This window comes from Lycorma delicatula, chromosome 8 (genome assembly GCF_047948215.1).
Source record: "Lycorma delicatula isolate Av1 chromosome 8, ASM4794821v1, whole genome shotgun sequence".
In the NCBI taxonomy this organism is placed as follows: Eukaryota; Metazoa; Arthropoda; class Insecta; order Hemiptera; family Fulgoridae; genus Lycorma; species Lycorma delicatula.
In genome coordinates this window covers 67,198,380-67,219,632 of record NC_134462.1, presented here as the reverse complement: position 1 = coordinate 67,219,632, position 21,253 = coordinate 67,198,380, and the positions used below count along the sequence as shown (strand labels likewise).

Below are 21,253 nucleotides of genomic sequence, written 5' to 3'. Positions count from 1 at the left end.
TATGGAATTTTTGTACGAAAGTTCGGAGAACAATTTTTTTTTGTAAATTATTATTTTTCACTAATCATTTTTCCATTAAAAACTATTTAATACAGTAGAGAACTTAACAATTTATTTAATAACGTTTACAAGTAAAAATCTTTAAACGATAAAAAGATCATTATTTATGAATAATTCATTTAAAATAACTAATTTAGATATTTAATTTTTAAAGGTAAAATTACAATAAAAAAGATATAAATTGCATTTCCGTTTTTTATCGTAAATGTATTGTATGTTTTATTACTTTTTTATTAATCTATTAGAATGCAAACGTGACCTTAAACAAGATTTTATTTTTACGCCGTGACTTTGTATTGTAAACTCCAAGGACGTGGGAAGTACAAATAAGAGTAATGTATTTATTTTTTAATGGTATAAAATACGTAGCATACAGATCGAAATGGCTTTATTTATTTAATAAAATAAGGATTTTTTTCTTTACATCATTTTGAATTTGATTATGACCATTGCCGCTTAGCGGCGTCTACTGTGTTTCACACCGATCGCTCTTTCGCACAAAATTCTATCCGACAAAATCGCTCGTCAGGTAGCGTCCCCGTCTTTGATCCTCCCCTCCTTTTACTATAGTCATACAATGTTTCTCTCTCGCTCTTTCACTCTCTCTTTCACTCTCTGAAATCATGTTTCACCTACAGTTCTCCTCGCTTCTCTTCAGTCTTGCAGTTAACGCAGCGCCGCGACGTTTGTTTTTCTGGTAGTTGGAGTGTACAATTATTAGTGTTATGACATTCATTGACGTATATAAATACGTAAATACGTGATATGTTGTAGTGCGACGTGTTATTTAATATTTGTGTTGTAGAACTTTAATTGGTTATGAATTATTCTATGAAATAACTTCAGAAATCGTAATTATTTTTTTTTCTTTTAAGTTAATTAAAACATTGTTTCCTATGAAAATTAATTGCCTTATAATTTATGCGAATGATAATTAAACGAACAAATTAATTATATTAATACATTTAATATTATTAATTGAGTACACTATTATTATTATATATGCGTTATTACTATTGATAGCAATAAGCTCTTATAACAAATTATTAAATTAATTGTAGCGATTGTTTATAAATAATCATTTGACTGGTATGATGCTTTTCTGTATTCCTTTCTCTTCTGTATTAATCTTTTAACTTAAACATATTTTGAAATCCTACACCCTTAGTTATTTTTCATATATTTTAAATCTTTATTTGTCAATAAATTTTTTACTCTACACTTCTTTCTATAAATCAATTAAATTTGAATGTTTAATTACAACCCACCAACCAAGAATCCGATTTTTCCACAATTCTATTTTTCTCTTCGTCTTGAAACCTCTTTATTTAAACTTTATCCAAGGACAATAATTTTAAAAATTCTTCTACCGAAGCAAATTTCAAACTTATTTCCATTGTAATTTCCTGTTGGAAATGATTTTCTGCAGTATTTCAAGACGCACAAATATTTCTAAGAATTTCTTTTAATTCCTAAATCTGAACTTCTAGATTCATGGGGATTTCTTTTCTTATTAATTTTAAAATTGATTCTTTCTTCCTTTACAAAAAGAATTTCCTTTCCATTACCTTTGTTTTTATAGTTAGTTTTTCTTCTAATAAATTCAAGCTGTTCAGTAACTGTTCTAACAAATTCTTTATTTCTAACAAATTCTTTATTTCTAACGAAGGATTTTTAATCTCATTTTACTTTCTCTCGTTGTCAATATTATTCAGCTTTCAAACTTGTTCCTCATTTTCATTATAACTTCTTCTTTGTCTTTTAATCTTATCACAGCTATTATGTGATTCTTTACAGATTAAAAAAAAATCTTCTCTTTCTTTATTTACGTCTGAATTTTTGTTTAAAATTGTAAACACCTTTTTCATTTTTACATTAATAAATTTTTCTCTACAACAGCAGATGCCATGTAATAGCTGAGTCAAGAGAGAAACAGTTTTCAATTTTTGACTTCGGAAAAATTTAATACAGCAAATAAATTGTTGGAATGAGTTTGGAAAAATATGTAGAATAAAAGTGTGCCTTAGTGGACATGAGCGAATAACTATTTAATTTATTAACAAATTAAGGAAAAGTTTTATTTTTTCGTCAATAGTGGCTTTATTTTTAATCGTATATAAAGATATAAAGCACCACAGATAGCTGAGGAAATTTTGCATAAATAACCTCACAAGTATTTTTTTCTACAAGCAAAACTAAGGGCTCAAGCGAATTTTACAATAATCACCAAAATCAGGCTATGATATAGAGTAGCTTGAAAACTGGGTACCTTCTCGTACACAGTAAGACTAAATGGATAAATTAAGAATATATCCATAATTTCTTAATTTTGGTCGTAGAAAAAAGTGTTCTGGAGCGCTTTTTTATGCAAATTTTCTCTACTGATTGTATTTATTTTTTCATAAAATTAAAAATAAAAATATTGATGAAAAATTAGATATTTTTTCAAAAAACCACCTTTTTACCACAAACAGCAAAACGTTTGCAAAATCAATCAAATGTAAGGTTAAATATTGATAAATTACGTATTTTTACGTAAATCTACGAAATTGCATAAAAATATCTGTTTTCATTCATTTTGTAAACAATTTGTTTACAGCATCATTTTCATGTGTTTTCAAAATACACCAACATTTACTTCTTAAAACTCATTGAAAAATTAAAGTTTTTAAAAGAACCATCGTACATCTTAAAGTACGTATTTTACCTTACAAATAACAATTAAAATATTTTTATATTTGAAAAAACAGAATTAATAATGAAACAGAATTAATCAATTAACTTTGTTTGTTACCCGAGGTACAAAAAAAAGGTTTTTCAAAAAAAAATTCAATTTTCAAATGTTGATAAATAAATAATTAAAGAAGATATAGAGATATCACTGACGGAATGAATAGGTAGAAAGCTAAAGAACAGAGAATGCTATTTTGACTTTTTCCTTTTTGCAATTCGTTGTTTTCGGTTTGTGCGTTTCGTTGTTATAGGCGTTTTATCAACGCCTAGAACAACAAATTACAAATTATCACAGTTGATCTGAATTAACGAGCAATTAGAAATTAAAAATACTTTAAAAAATTGACTAATTTATAGCCTAGGGTGTTATAAATCCGTAACTTTTTTGAATTTTTTAATTATCTCTAATAGAAACAGTTATGGAAGTTTATTTATTTCGCGCCGTCGAGATGCTCTAGCTACATATGATATCTATAGGGCGATTTAGGGGCTAATTGTAAAATTCGCTAGCACCCTTAGTTTTGTTCGTAGAAAAAAGTACTCGAATGGTTTTTTATGCAAAAACCCGCTATTGGCGAAAAACTAAAAATGTTTCCTTAATTTAATTATCAGGTTAAATAATTAATCGCTCATGACCACTATTGCATACTTTTGTTCTACATATCTTTCCGAACCAAATCCAATAATTTATTTGTTGTAGAATTTTTTTTTGACGTTAAAATCTTTATTGACTCAACTATAAGGTGTAATTCTGCCTTGTAATCTGATTATCCTTCCTTCATATAAATATTTTAAAAATAAATTATCTATGTTTTAAAGTTATTCAGTTAAATTTAACGAGTATCGTACTAAAATTATCAATCGTTTTATTTTTTCGTAATCGAAAAATTATTTGATTAAATATACAGAGTGAGTGATTCAGGTAATATTACTAACGCTTTCTGAGCTCTTTCTACTAGCGAGAATAATGAAAAAAGTCCATATAAACATAGATCCAGAAACGCACCGTTAGTGAGGTATGGCTAGCGAAATATTTCGAGTGAAATAAAAACGTTACTGAAATTCTAGGAAACCAAATTAAGGGGAAAACTTGATTTTTTTATGGTTTTTGACCTGAAAAATTGAATAAAACAGGTTTCAGAACCATATACCTTCATTTCTATGCTCAGACCGTCATCGTCAGTTGTCTGACGGGGCTACCGACAGTTGGCGGGGCTACTTTTTCGTGGGACATCTCTATATAAAATTGTAAACAAAAAATATTACAAACTATAATCAACATTTATTTTGGTTACTGTCTGTTTATGCGTTTTAGTTTAATGTATCGTAATTCAGTTTTATTTTAATTATCGTGCATGCTTTATTTTATTACCGTTTATTTAGATATATCTTGTTTTTAGCCTGGTAGTAATGATAAAATATACTAAAAAGTTATAAATAAAAGTTAATAAGAATTATATTTGAGGTTTTAAATGTAATAAAATTAAAAAAAAAAAACAACAAATTAACAAAAAATAGTAAAAACTTTTATCTAACTTCATCCTCGTAAATTTTTATCGATTCTGGATATTTTTTATTTTTACTTTATTAATATTTACACTTTACAGGAAATAACACTAAGCTAGACATACATTAAATTTTTGTTTTATTAAATAATTTCGATTATTCATTTTTAACGTGCAAGATAAGATGACAAAAAAGATAAATTTACAAAAAAATGGCATATCGTGCTAGGAAGTGAAACCAAGCCCGATAGATCTGGATGCTGACCGATATACTAAGAAGTCAACCGTTGATGGTATATTTTTTTACAGCTTTATAATTAAAGGGTACATATTTTACTGATACAAAGTTTTGTTATCTTGTTAATGGTACTGCAATAAATAATGACGAATGTATTTATGTTTAAATAAATCTTGGAATCCCTAATTACTTGGATAAGTAAGATTTTCTACGTTAAGATAAATTATCTCTATTTTAATGAACACAGATATTGCTCAATTAAAAGTATTATTTTATTAAAAGCAGATTGTATTTGAAAGTTAACTATTTTTTATTTAAGAAGAGAAAAGTAATAATCACGTAAGAAATAAAATAATTTACGTAAACTCGCAATAATAAATAATTACTCATTATTAAAAATAAATGTATTTTTTTCTTTGAATGTAATAAACACGTAATACTTTGCTGTTAATAGTTAAGTAATATAGTCACTCTCTTATACGAACGCGCGCGCTCTATCTTTTTTCTTAATATGAATATACGTACTTATTTGAATCAGTAAGGTCATGTAAAAATTGCACTTAATATAATAAGAACATTGAAAGATGTAATCAAAGAAACAAACAAGTCTACGCTATTTAATAATCCTGGTACATATTTTATTCAATTTTCAATAATCATCAAATTGACTGTGCTCTGTGCTCTTTTTTTAGTATTACTTTAAACTTTTTTTAACAGTTCAATAGATCAATTTTAAATATTTTGTGTTTAACAAAATAAAAAAAATAACGGAGAAATTAATTTTTTTAATTATATTTTGGGTTCTAAATCACCAGCTAAAAGGAGGTAGATTTGTGAAATTTTGTAAAGTCGGATTCATAATCTTCCTATTGAAATAAAATAAAATTTTGTTTAAGCTGGCTGTTTATATATCTGAGTAATCCATTTACACATCAGTTTTTACTAACTTGTGATTTATTTTACACTTTCGAATAGAAAATTTTTCTAATATTCATAAAGATTTTAGAGAAGGAACTGTTAACATTTTCTTAAATCATAGTAAAATGATATATTTTCATAGGGATAATAGTTGTGTTTAAAAGAAGTGGTAGAACATTTTTTACATTTTATTCTTAAAACAGGTGGAGAAATAACTACATTAATGCGTAGAAAATTCTTAATAGCTTAACAAGGTACTCGTTTATCACAATACCCATTTAAAAACGATTATTATTTATTAATTTTACAAACGATCTAGATATATATTTTTTTAAATAAAAATTTTCAAACAAGTTTTTTCTTTGCCAATCAAATAATTATATTTCTTTGCATCATTTCATATTTTTAAATCGTAAAGTTCAGTTGGAATTTCTCTCGAAATGAGTTGCCGTTACATTGGTTAACCAACCTTACTCCTGTAGAGGAAGAGTTGTGACGATCCCGGTCGCCATACCCTCGCTCCTTTTTTAACCCTGATAGGATTTACCGGAGGTTGTCTTTTAGACCCTCTAAACTTGATAGCACAGCAGTCATCAGTTTGGCCTCTGTTACGATGCCATCGACGCAAATGCCTCGGCAGACATTTCCATCAGTGTATTTACACAACTTACTGTCGCCTTCGTAATGCTTCTTCCAATCACGTCCACGTAACATAACTTACAACCGTCAACTATCAAATTAACCGTTTCGCAGAAGCGCGATCCTCGCGCCTTCGTCTAACACCGAAGGTCTCGCAAAAAAGTTCTTCCTATATCTAACTTCAATTAGAGTATACACTCAGATCATTACTTAATTGAGTCTTTAAACACCAAAAATACTATCCTCATACCAAAAAAAAAACAAGTTTCGATAGCAACAACGACAATTTTGTCCTATAATTCAATTTACTTAAGGTCCTCTTGATTTACTTAAAATTAAGAAACAGATTACAGTGGTTAACCAACAAAACCTTAATAAATATTAAAATATATAAACGAAGCGTTTAGATTAATATTTTATAGATTAATTATACAATAAAAAAATAAACGCCATCAACTGACTTACTTTTCATTTGAACAGATTTCATTTGTTAAATCGGTTACAATCTAACAACTTTTTTTTATTATGATAAATTTTGACGTATGCTTTTGATTTGGCTTTAATCTACTTCGTTTGTTAATTTCATCAAATAAAAGATGTATGTAATATAAATCTTAACCATTTTTTTACAATAAGTAATTTCTAAAACCTAAGTTGGATTATATTATGTTTTAAATAATCATATTATAAAATTTGTTTTCGTAATTACTGATATAAATCAAACATCATTTCTTTTATCATCTTAAACATTAAAAAGAACATCGTATTATAAGTTCAAATATTATGTTAAAAAATTGAGTTGTCTAACACAAAAATAAATAAAAAATTCCGATTTCGTTCTCAATTATTTTTTTTATATGGCTCAATAACACAAGTAAGATATAAAGGATATTTATTACGAGTTGAATAGATAAAATTTCTGAACGAAGGTTTTTTATTTGCCCATAAAATCGGGTTCAAAACTCGATTATGGAAAGTTTATTTTTAAACAAATCTTACGCGCTGCTAATAACATTTCTAGTTTTGCATTAGGCCATATATTTTTTTCTAAAAGTTCTTTATAAAACGTAGTATAATAAATTAAATACGAAATTTATGACTTCCCTGTTGTAAGTATTTTACGAGTTTACTATTTTACAAAACGTGAATTTAGAATTTTTTTATTAGATGTAACGAGTAGTCTAAACCCTGAGTTATCTCAGTTAGTCTGCGGCACCGACAAAGAAAACTTGAAATGACAAAAATAAAGGTTATAAATAAATTCTGATGCTAATGAGTAGATAATCCTTTTTGAACTGAACAATAACTTGCAGAATGAATTATCAAAATCTAGATTGAATTGCATAACGAGAAGGATTATATTAGCTTTCTTCCTACTACGTACGTCGTACATGTACTACGAACATCGAATACAGAAGTAGAGAAACTGAAAACATCAACATCGTAATTCGATCAATTATTAATAACAATGGCAGTCAGTGTTTTTAATTAACCAGTATCTATACTGGTGTGCGGAAGACAAGTAGATTTGTAATAACTGAAACATCTATTACTACACGTTTCTAATCAATTAATTACTTCTATTTTTTTGTCGATTTTCTTAAATATAGTCTACACTTATGTTTATATCCAGTAATTGAAGTTATTTGACAGAATCGATAACTACTGTAATTATAATTTAATCTTCAGGTTAATGAAGAAATAATAAAGGGTAAAACTATTTTGTACGACGATATGTAAATAGACTGATAAGGAGCATTTCTACGTTTCTCAAGTGGACATAAGGTGATAAATTATTTGTTATTTATAATATCTAACCATGTTCGAATAAAATGAATCCAAAATTGAAAAAGTCTCCCCCCCTCTCTCTCTGTGTGTGTGTGCGCGCGTGTGTGTGTGTGTTTTATAGAGCGTCTTTATTTGATGTTATTTCATAAAAGATATATTTCTTTCATTTACAATGTCGATTGATTTACAAAAAAAATGTTGCTCATGCAAAAAAATGTCATCCCCCTGAGAAACGCAAAGGCAAGAAAATCTATGTTTTGATAAAGATCAGAATATAAATTCAGATAAAAACTATAATAGAGAGTGTGCTAAGATTCACTGAAATGAGGGAATATTTATTATTCTTCTAATAAATTTTTTTCAACTAATTTTCTTGTTTTTCGTTTTCATATGATAATACTAGAATGTCAAAACGTCATTATATGCTAAAATAGTCCATATATCATTATACTATATAAGAGTCCAATCCCAAGCATTGATTATAACAAAAAAGTGAAAAATACCTTGAAATCGTCTAAGCAGAAATGTAATTTCCCTTTTTCAAAACTTTTCATAATTTGAAAAGCACAACCAACCAAGTAAACTTATTACACAAAATTAAAAAAGAAAATCATTCAGATCGGTACATTTTGAAAAGAGTAAAGTTTGAGCACACATGAAAAAATAGTACGGGTCGAGTCGAAAACCTTCTTTTATTGGTAAAAAAAAAAAAGAAGAAGAAAATCTAATTCTCCAGGACAACCAAATGGAATGAGACTTTGTTCCCTTGTAATTCCATTCTACAGAAGTTGTTATGCTCATCCAATATCAACAACTGGAGACTAGTTACGTTATTCATATTACTCATCTTTTATCGTTTATCTTATATATAAAGCCGAAAATTTTTCTTCTTTATTTATTTGTTCTCACATCACTCGAGGTCCACCAACCGAATGCTATCAAATTTGCACGATATATTTGTGTTCTTCCAGGGAAGGTTTTAAGGCATACACCGAGACCCAAAAGTCCCCTTGGGGGTGAAGTTATGAATTAAAAATATTCATTAAAAAAAAAAGATTAATCCTTTTACTTCAATATTATATTTCTGCCTTCATGACAAAGAAATATTATGAATTTTTTGTCGTCAAAGGTTTGTGTACTTTAGTTTCCATAGTTACTACTATTCTGTCTTTTTTAATTTAGTTTCTTTTTCAGGCTGCTATAAAGCCTGAATAATTTAATCGTTATTTATCAGTATTATTCTCACAATCATGAGTGTAACGAGCACTGCAGGGGGTCCAGGAGGCGGAGCCCTCCGGCTAGACGTGAATGATGAGCGAAGCGACCTCTCCGATCCTGGGGTAGGCCCCTTGGCTCCGGGGAGACCAGGGAGTCGAGTCTCGACCGGCTAGTTTCTTATAATATAATGAATCATATATATATATATATAGATATATAAATACATAGTACCCTTCATTTCAGTAAAAAAATATCTAATTCAGATGCATATGTTACTGTTCTTAAATTATAACAAAATTGCTTTTATTTATACTAAATAGCTGTCAGATTGCCAAAATGAACTTTTATTGTACTGCACATAGACTTTTAGTTTATTGACTTGATGTGTTTAATTAAGTTTTAAAAATACAAAGATCAATCACATAAATCCGGATGCACACTTCAATATTTAATTTTTATAAAATGGTGTTATATATATAGACGCAAAAAAAAATGTGTATAAAAATTTCTCATTCAATATTACATGGATATTATATGAGTAACTACTTATCAGATAAAACATAATGCCTTACTTAAAAAAAAAGAAAACCAATAAACTGTATACCCATTATAAAAGATCTCTAGCACCTATGTTAGAAATTAGAATCATGGAAATAAGATAATAACAAGTATAGATAAAATGATAAACAGGAGAAACTGCATTTATTTAATAAACTGTTTCCCATATATAAATTTGTATAATGGTTGGATACAGTATCTATTTGACAGCGTAACTATGTATGTTTCACTAATTACCATAGCAATCGATTTCCAAAGAAACAATAATATCGGTAACCCAAGTATTCCAAACAGGAACTTTTCCCCATCGGAACACTGCTTTAATATCGAGTGATTCAAAAAGGACTTCATAATTTTTTCATGCTTTAAAAGCATGTAAAAATTTATTGAGGCAACCTACAGATTCGATGGAGGTCTCATTTTAGCAAAACACATCAAGTTTTGACTTACGTAGTTCATTAGTACCGAATTTGGCCCCCAGCGCTGTCACCAGTGTTGTTAGAAATGGATACATTTACTGGTGCGGAACGTGCTCGCTGTGTGTTTTGGTTTCACGATTTGCAGTCAGCAACTGCAGTTCAACGTAATTTTCGTAGAGAGTACGGTAGGGAGCCTGCTTGTAGGCTTACAATTTACTCTTGGCACCAAACCTTCGTTGAGACAGGTTGTTCTTCCAGAAAGAAGCCAGTTCTTCTTTGAGGAAGCAACAGTAAAGGGTATCGTTTATTTGAACATTGTTAAAAATTTTCTAATTTCTCAGTTAGACGTGGATGACCAAGATAGACGCCACTGCTATCGGCAAGACGGGACACCAACTCACTGCCGCCGCCTAGAAGTCCGAGATTTTCTTAAAACTCGATTCCCAGGTCGGGGGTATGGTCGTGAAAGTCCAATTCCATGCCCACCTAGCTCTCTGATTTGATCCCAGTAGATTTTCTCTTATGGAGTTTCATTAAAGATCGAGTTTATGTATCACTTTTGCCTGCTGATATTATTGGACTAAGACTTCAAATTAACGCTACAGATGCAGAAATAACGCCCGACTTTCTGGCTACAGTTTGGAATGAAATCGACTTCGGTTGCGATGTATGTCGCATTACAAATGAAGCCATATAGAACCAATGTGAACGTTCGGTGAAAAACTTGATGTTTTTTCTACGAAATGAGACCTCAACCGAGTCTTTAATTATTTCAATAAATATATATTTTTAAAGTTTTCAATTACTTTTTGAATCACCCGTTTATTATATATATATATATATATATATATATATATATATTATGTTTTTTAATTGCTTCAGAATTACAAAGAGCATCAAATTAACTGATTAAAATATAAATTATACAGAAATTAAATAATTTATGATAAATTATAAAATTAAGTTTTGTTGAAATTTTTTATAAGTAGATATCAAACTTACAATCGTTATTATTAACGAGAAACCTATCTGTAAAAAAATATTTAGGCTACAATAAATTTGTAAATAAAAGTAGTTATTTCCCAATCTTTAAAAGTGAGTTGATAGAAAATATTTATTTTTCAACGCTTTTGAGAATTAAAACAACTAATAAACCATTCGATTTTAACAAACCGGTAGATAGAATTAAAAAAAAAAAATTCTCCACTGTTGACATAATTCAAGTTCTATGTTCGTTACAACTTCCGGGAAGTTATGAACAAACGGTTTGTTTTTGCTTTGAATTTATGTGACAGGACTATTTGTCAATTTCGCTTTCTACGTTTTATAATTACTATACGGTGGGTTAATTTTTTAGTTACAATAAATTTTACCATTAAAAATTAGTTTATTTTACTAGAAAAGTTAGTAGTGTTCGCATACCCTTGAAATTAAACGAAATATTAACTTCTCTCAAAAGTTAACAGAATTTTAACTTTAAACATTGCTAGTCTCTTTCATTTATAAGAAAAACTAATTAATATTATCGCAAGTAAAGATTCTCCATTCTACTTTCTTCCTACATAAAACGTCTAATAGTTAGAAACAAATTAATTTTGTTTTTTTCAACTAATCCAATATCAGTAACACATTGATGTTCATTTCGAAACTATTTATAAATCATGAAATTTAACTAAATAAATCAAATAATTTAAAATTGCATTACAAGTATTTTTTCTTACAAATAATTAAGAAATGATTTCCAAGTAAAAAATTTTAAAATTGTGTTTATTTGTGTCCTCCTCCAATCACCAAAATATGTGATTATGTTATGTCGCACATTTTTTTTTTTAAATTTCGTTCGCGCGAATGGATATTTATATTTTTAAATTTGATTTTCAAAATATATGTTACTCAAAAATCAACGGGAAAATTTTTAATGTATGACTTTGTTTAGACAGACGAATAACGTAATTTTTCGAAGCGTTCCCTATTTATTTAAAATTATGTCAGCAAATAATAATCATTTTATTTTCATGTTATTAATAAGTTTCAAAATATAAAATTAAACCAAAAGTTTTTGCTTCAATGGCTTTATTTTTTATTTATATCCATTATCACGAATTATGTCCGTTATACAGAGTGAGCAACATAAAACCGAACCCATAAAGTAACCGCTGCAGAATTGGTAGGTTATGTTTGAATGAAATTTTATGAATGATACGGATAAATTAAATAAAAAAAACATAGAACGGAATTTAAATGTTACATCTGTTTACCTTATTTTTACAAAAAATGTTCAAAATGACCACCCTGGGCATCGATGCACTTTTGTGCTCGATTGATTATATTGAGAGTCGTCTGACACAAAACGTTTTTGTCAATTGCGTTGATTTCTCGATAAATATTCACCTTCAGTTCATCAATATTGTGGGGATTAGATGCATAAACTCTCTCTTTTAAGTAGCTCTAAAGGAAAAAAACACAAGTAAACAACTCTGGGGAACGTGGAGGCCACCGTCTCTGTTGACAGATCGTTCATTTGTAAAAGCTGCATGAACGCGATTCATTGAAACGTTTGATGTGTGACACGTTGCTCCGTCTAGTTGGAAGAAGCTGTATTCTTTTTCATCATCAGTTTATTGGGTATAGAATTCTTTGAAAATGGCATCTTCTGGACTGGCTGTAATTCTCCTTTCAATATCGGCAATGATCTGTGGATTCCTAACGGAAGATTGCCTGTTTTGTTTTGCATTTGAAACCAAACCTGTTGTATGCCATTTTTTTAACTAAATCGTGTATGCTACTCTTCGCTGAGATACAGGCATTTGAAAATTTTTCTACGAATACTTCACGTTATTCTTCAAACGACCCAGAAAGAATATATACCCAACTATAGCTATCCTCTCCTGGACTGAATAAGGTATTTAACACAAACACAAATGCACTCATAATACTGCACTGCAACAAAACGTATACTGCATTGACACGTAACCAAGTGACAAACGGCAGCAACAATCAGTAATAACAAATACATCCACTAGTCGCGCTAGTTGTGTGAGAGTCTCAAAAGTGTTAGATAGCGGTTTTATTACAGGTTCGGTTTTATGTTGCTCCCTCTGTACTAATCGTGAAGGATTACGCATAAATTTTACTTTTTTAACAAATTTTCAGAAAGAATTTATTTTAACTAAACATAAAAAATTAGATGATTTTTAGCAATTTTTATACTTTAAATATTTACCAATAAATGTTAAAAATGAAATGTTTAAATATTTAAAAAAAAAAATTAACATTTATGAACTCGCTTAAAATACAATTTACAAAAAAAACTGGCTTCCCTTTTAGTAAAATTTTCTTTTTTAATTTCCACGGTTAGGATGTATGTCAGAAAATTGTTTCGAATAAAGTAAAAGGACGTAAAATTATTGTATAAAACATTCATTCATAAAAACCTTTTTCTGAATTTCAAACCTAAGATTTTCTTCTTTCATCTTGCAAGAATTTGTTTTGTTGTAATTAACAGCATTTGAATAAATTTAAGTAAAAAATTTAAAGGACAACAATTATATAAAGTAAAATTTGAAACAATTTTTTTTAAGGTTTTTATTATTTTCTTTTTAATTTACACTTTTCGGTAAAAAGTTGTAGTAAACGGAATAACATGGATAGTTAAACTAGTTATAGACATATTAATTTAGTTGATATACTAAATTTTCCAATTCAACTGATACTTTACTATTCTCGTAATTCCTTTTGCGAACTATTGGCTGTCTTGAATTCATCTTTTATGGTTAACAGCCTTTGGTTTTAAATATATAACCTAACTTTAATAAGGAGGTAGACTGTTACATTGAAGATAATCAATCGAGATTCTAATACTGCGTTCATATTAATTAAACGAAAATTCAGATTAGCACATATTTAGCAACGAATTATTACGTAATATTTATCTAGTATTCCGCAACGTAAATAACACGCGCGCACATACACATATACGCATTTAACATAAATTGTATATTTAATTAAATACTTCTATTTAAGGAAGTATATATACGTACTGCCTACATATATAGGCTATGCTTTCATCAGTTTTGTTAACAATGCAATCAAACAATAGCTATAAATTACATGAAGCCTTATTAATTCTACAGTTCTTGATTTGATTCTCGGGGATCAATGTGTTTGTGTTATAATTGCGAAATTTATTTTTAATCTAAGATCCAATAAAATTATAATCGTAAAAATTTGTAAAAAATATATTAAAAAAAATTCAAGCTTCTTTTAATTTCTTTTACTTTACCGACTATAACGATATATGCTGTTGCAGCAATAACGGAAAAGTGTATAGATCGGTCAAAAAAATTTTTTTTTAATTAGTATTTTTTTAAGATTTTGCCTTAAAACTTAAAAAAATTTAACAATAGAAATAGAATTAAATAAATTGTAAATAATCTGCAAAAAAAAATTTTATCCCCGATTGGAGATTTTATTCCGAAGTCCAGAAAATCTATTTTCACCAGAAAAATGTTTGTGCGAATGTACGTACTATTTTCCCTGTATTTTATTCTATAACTATGGACCCTGTTGACCGATTTTTTTCAGAATTGATTGATAGAACCTATTAACTTTCGAAGAAAAGAATGTATTAATTTTTTGCAGATTAGAAGAAGGAGTGGGGTTGTTTTAGCCAAAATAAAATGTCAATCTTTACTGGGTTACTTAGTAAAAAAAATGTCTTACCAGAGTTGATGTTTTTTCATCAAGATCAAAAATTACCAAGAATTTTTATTTATTCACCTTCCTCCCCCATTTTACCTATATCTTTCTTCAGAAAAGGAGTTAATGGAAATGTTTTGCATCTATATTTTCTACATCGATAGATAAACGTTCAAACCATTATAAAAAGTTTTTGCCGAGCTCACTCCAGTGGTCGTCTGACACTGGAGTTTATTTTAATTTAAAATATTATATTTATTATATTATATTATATTATATTATATTATTTATTATATTATATTTATTTATTTTAATTTAAAATAATTTAAATTATTTTAAATTTAAATCTGTCTTGTAAGTTACCTATTTCACCTAAAAAAAAATATATTTGATAGTCCTAGCTCTTTATTTTCCGAATAAAAAAAGAATTAGCCAAAAGATTTTACCCCTTCCACTTTACCGGCGTAATCGGGAAAGTTAATGAAATTCATAGCCGGCTTTTTTTGTTAATTAACAATACCTATTATTTAAAATAATACGTACGTTTATATATATACATACATACACATATTCATATGTACAATCATACATGCAAATCATTACAATATTTTAAAGGCAGATAGATTTTTAAATGCAAAAAGTTTGTTTTCTTTTTTGTTATTGTATTTCATACGTTATTATTAAAGGAAATAAATAATTCATGGATTAAAAAGCTTTGTTATCTTATTTGTATATTAAATGCTATGTTATTGTAGTACTTCATTAATGTTATACGTAAAAGAATTTTTTTTTTAATTTTTCTGACAAACATATTCCGAATAAAAAGAGTTACCTCCCACTTCGCAGAGAAATTTGAAATCGATTTCTTAATGAAAACGTGGAATAGAAAATTGAAAAAATAAATACGATCTTATAAGAGACGATGCAATAAATGAAGATTGGTTAAGGAAAATAAATCGTGAAGTTGGTTTTTTTAAAAAAAGAGAGATTTTGATGAATTGTGTTTTTTTCTGTATACAGTGCCTATCTCTACGATTGGGAAAAATATAAAATCTTAACCAAAGGCTTATACGCCTGCTAAGAAATATTGAAACATGCAAAAAAAATTATTTAGAGTAAAATTTTGAGATACTGGGCCCATGGTGACCACATTTTCCCATTCTCTTGGTAAATCGTAACCAAAATTATTGGTCATCCGTAATCAGAAGTCAACTTACAAAATTTCAATAGCATTTGTTAATCCAGTTTGATATCAATAAAAAAAAATTACTTAAGAAAAAAATATTCTAAAAATAGGTTTATTATTCTCACCTCTGAATGAAGTTTTTTCCACAACTATTATATTTACAATCGGCTCCTTAAGTGGAACTATAAGTAAATCGTTTGGTAATAAGCACATGATACGGGGTTCTTAAGGAATTCCCGTAAGTCATCCATAAAAAAAGTTATCAATAAGCAATTTACTTAAAATTCATTGGTAAAAGAATATATCTGCCTTCACTTCATCGTCCATAAAAACAAACTTTAACGAATAAAGAGTCAATAAGAACAAACAAATAATCAAGTTTTTTTTTTGGAGGGCGAAAAATGCCTTTGCATTACCATCGCTCGGAAAATAATCAAGTGATAGTGAATCGATAGACACATAACAATGTAGAAATTGACAACAGAACAACTTTTAGCTACAAACGAAAAAATAATAAAAAAGTAAACAAAAATAACATCAGTATATTTGGAAATAGTCTGCAAACCGAGCTCCTAAATCAAGCACATGGAGGAGACGTTTCAACCTTCGGACATACCCGCTATTATCAAACAGACTGATCGCTAAGTGGTTGACGTAATTTTCCACACGTTGATCATATTAAACCCTGAAACATAGCCGAAGTGATATATTATAACATACTGGTATCAACTAATTACTAAAGGATGTGACTAAGACCAGAAACAACAAAAAAGTAAAAAAGGCTTTTTACTTCCCTCCACCACCATATATGGAGGGTTCGAATAAGATCAAACAGCATCAGAAATTATCTTAGCTACCTAAGGGGCATTAGATTATGTGAAAAAATTATATCTCAAAATTTACCTTCAAGTAAAATGTTCAGATGAGAGACCGTATGGTTCTTTTCTCCCTTCTTTCTTGACCAGTGACCAAAAGTAGATAGCATCAATGTCCCAAATACTAAAATAATCTTGCCATATTTCATCCAAATCGCTCTATCCAGTCCACAGATATCAAGCAAAAAATAGGCTAGCACAGATATATCTTTCCGAAATTTTTCAATGTTAAAATTGTCTTTTTTGGCTGGAGAGGATAATGAAACGCTCGAAATCAAAAAAAAAATCCCAATAAATAAACTTTTAACGATTATCATACTTTCCATTATATACTGCAGTTCATAAATGTGCAGTAAAACTAACTATAAGGTCAGGAAAGAAAAAATAAAATGTAAATTTTATATCTTATTTTAATGTACAGAATTTTTTTTTTATATATATAAAACATTTTTGAAACTATATTAGAGAAAGATTCATTACTTAAACATTATTAATTTAGATTAAAAAGATCCCTTTCGGCACGCCGGAAGGCAGAGGTAGATTTCACCGGTGGTAAATGAGGAATAAAAAAGATTTCCACCTTAAAGTTAAGAAAAGCTTAAAATTTATTCAATACGACATTGGTTACATTGTGAAAAAAGTTTCACATGTTTAGCATACGACAAGCCCCATTTTCTTACAATTCCAGCAATATTTTGGTCATCCCTTGCCGTAAGAGTTGGTCATATCAAAAGTTATTTCAGATAAAAGTTTTAGGTAATGTTTAGAGGACTAACGACCACTTTAAACCGATTCGATACTGTGCCTATTAAGGAAGGTATGATATTTTTTGTTCGAAACCCCATTTTTCCAACCCCCTGGGCCAATGGTTGATGATATTAAAAGGCTTTGCTTAGATAAGTTTTAGGCCCTGTACAAAAAATAGTAAGAACTTTAAACGAATTCGATATTTTACCTAATATTTTGGTCATCCCTTGCCGTAAGAGTTGGTCATATCAAAAGTTATTTCAGATAAAAGTTTTAGGTAATGTTTAGAGGACTAACGACCACTTTAAACCGATTCGATACTGTGCCTATTAAGGAAGGTATGATATTTTTTGTTCGAAACCCCATTTTTCCAACCCCCTGGGCCAATGGTTGATGATATTAAAAGGCTTTGCTTAGATAAGTTTTAGGCCCTGTACAAAAAATAGTAAGAACTTTAAACGAATTCGATATTTTACCTAATAAGAAAGTTATAGCGATTTATTTTTTTTCGAAAAAATCCCCCCATTTCCAACCATATGGTACGATTTTGCCCATTAACAATCTCAATTGAGATTTTGGGTCGTTATATTTTATGTATAAATTTGAAAGTGATTGGTGCAAAATTACGGCAGTTATCGTGTCCACAAGAAAGTGAAATATATATATTTTTTTTTGGGGTCTGGGGGATGTGAAACGCAAAGATATATCGAAATTTTCCGGAAGTCGAATCATGATACCCATTACAATAGGTAGCTTTCTTATGAAATCTACCTATACGGTGAAAAAATAATAAATTAACAATTACGTGTGTCATAATATTTACATTTTTAACAAAAATTATCTTTAATAAACTATATGTACTGTATATCCTTTTACTTTAACGAAGCTCACTTTCATTTCTTATCTACAGTGCAAATTCTTAAATCAATCTGGATTAATAAAAAAGTGTTAATAATCTCGAAATTTTATATAAAACTAGCCGCTAGGCCGGCTTCGCCGGAACTCCCAGCCAGGGAGTTCGGACGCCTTCTAATCGCATTTCCCGTTGCTCAGTTGTTTCAGTCGAGCGGGATTGATCTGAGCGTATTCAGTCGCTTTCTAAACGTATTTCCCGTTGCTCAGTTGTTTCAGTCGAACGGGATTGGGCTGTGTGTATTCGGTCGCTTTCCAATCTTGACTGTCTTTCGTCTTCAGTCTCTGCCGCAGTTTTCATCATACGTGCTTTTTTTGTATTTCTCCCAATTGAAGAATGTCTTTTAGGCATGGTATGATGTTTCGAAAAAAGATCACAGAATTTAAAAGATTGTAGTTAAATACTTTACACACTTTAAATTAGTAACACACACATGATAAACAAAAGCTAAAATGTTTAAGATAAAATGTTTTTAGACAGCTGTAAAAAATTGTAAATCAATGAATCGTAAAAATTACATATGCATGTGCGCTAAATCAATTGAAACTTAGGAATAACTGTACGTTAAAACCCTTTTCAAAATTAATCAATTCAATGTTGGAAAAAATGATAGCTAAAAATTAAATAAGCTTTAAGGAAGAAATAGTGTTTTAAATTTCATTTTTAAAGTTTCGTATGTCGGAGGTCCAAAAAAATTAGCCTGTTCACCGCAGGGCTTCAAAGTGTAGGTGTGCAAAATTTTAGACAAATCTGTCAGGTAGATCTCGAGTTAAGTTGTTACAGACAAACAAACAAACATTGATTTTTATATATATAGATAATAATAATAATAATAATAATAATAATAATAATAATAATAATAATAATAATAATAATAATAATAATAATAATAATAATATATAAACCAGAAAAATTCGGGTATTTTCACACTTTATAAAACACTTTGAGGTATCATTAAATGTTATAAAAAACCAACTATTTACATACGAAATTTATAGTCTTACGTTCGTGGGAAAATAAACAACCATACATATTAGCTTCAAGTACTTTCCAAGACACGCTTTCAGATAATAGGTCTGTGTTATCATTTATCGTAAAAATGATATTTTTTACTACTCTACTTAATCTTTTAAGTTATTCAAAGATATAAATTAAAATCTTAATTTGAATTTCTTTAATTTAATATTTAAATGAATCTTAGTATAACCTTAAATTAATCTTATTTCTTTCTTTAATTAAAAATTTAAAATAAATTGTAATTCTATACAAAAACCTGCTGTTTGGTGAAATAAAATGTAAAAAAATTACGAGATAGAAAGACATAACTGTTTTAAAGAACTAAATACATGGAGTCTCGACAATTTAATAAAACCCGGACTGGAATTAGTGAGGAATAAATAAATATTATAAAAGGAAAAATTTATTAAAATTACGCCTGTATTCATTTTAATTACAAAAAAAAAACAAATAAAAAACAATAATATAAAAAGTTATTTATCTGGAAAGAATATCAAAGTTGATTTTATTAAAATTTCAAGTGCTTTTTGTTTCTGTCCGTCAGTGCGTTTATTTGCAACATCACGCAATCCTATTTATTTATTTCAATTCTACCTGTGTGGTCTTTGATCTCTGCTTGTTGCTTTATATAGCACAGTGGAGTTACTAAACTAAAACTTCCCTCCTTATACTGTGTTTAACTTTTCTTCTATTTTAGGAATTCTCATTAAGATGTTACTCATAATTTTTAATATTTTTACCTACAATTACAATAATATATATTTCTGAAACTTCAATACGTTGTAGATTCACATCTATAATGGAAATCTATCAATCATCAGTAGATTAATAAGGATTTCAAATTTGTCTAAAAACCTTATATTTAACCGATTTCTTATCATTTTGTAATGTAAAATTTTATTCTAACAGGAAAGCAGGATGTGTATGGAACACGTGGTTAAAAATGGAATAAAAAACATTTCCTCTAAGCATATTTTTAACTAAAATTACGAAATAAAATAATTAAATATATATATGTTTCCTGAGGCTCAAATTTAACGGAAACTTAAATTATGGTTAGTACACTATTGTCAAAAATTACTTTATAAAATATTACCGTTTAAAAAAACAGCACAAGATGAATTACCCATACTTTTCTCAAATATCAGTTCTTATTTCCGACTAATTGTTAGAGTACCTTCAATCAAATTTGCAAAAAAAGTATGTATAAATATTTTATTTATTTTAATTCTTTTTCTCTAGAATATTTTACTAAAATATATCTCCAGCGAGATAAAAAAAAAATAATAATAAAACAGTCCCTGAAAAGTGACAAAAGCAACCTCTTATTTGAGAATTTTTTTTTATAATAATAGTTTAATATGTTTTAATTTTTACCATTTGACATTTTTCGCTAAAATTATCCTAAACTAAAAAATTATAAAAAATAGTTTTTCCAAAAGGAGGATAGAACGTTTGAAATGAAAATAAATAAAAAATTCTAAGAAAGTTGTTTCAAATGTAGGCCATTTTTTATCTGTTTTGCTATTAAAATAGATCCTGTGAATGTAAATTAAAAAAATTTCACGAAAAAGGGAACGAATTTAACACTACCTAATTTTTCTTATTGTTGTGTAACCTTTAATAAAAATTCCCTGTATTAAAGAAATCCCTTATAAGAAAAATCCCTTATAAATTCAGTAATTCAGGATGGGAAGGTGAACAAGGGATGGAAACAACTTATTGAGCTAATAAGAACTAA

At 28.4% G+C, this 21,253-nt stretch overlaps 1 protein-coding gene across 4 annotated transcripts in view; it reads left to right on the top strand.

Moving 5' to 3' along the window:
• Positions 1-21,253, top strand: part of LOC142328970 (uncharacterized) — a 164,861-nt gene that overhangs the window by 51,179 nt on the left and 92,429 nt on the right. For 3 of the 4 annotated variants that reach the window (XM_075373192.1, XM_075373189.1, XM_075373191.1), the window contains exon 1: positions 712-911. The exons of the other annotated variant lie outside the window; for it this stretch is intronic. The gene's annotated coding sequence lies outside the window, so the exon portion shown is untranslated. Of the gene's footprint in view, positions 1-711; positions 912-21,253 lie in introns of those variants that run through there. 4 annotated transcript variants of the gene reach the window in all.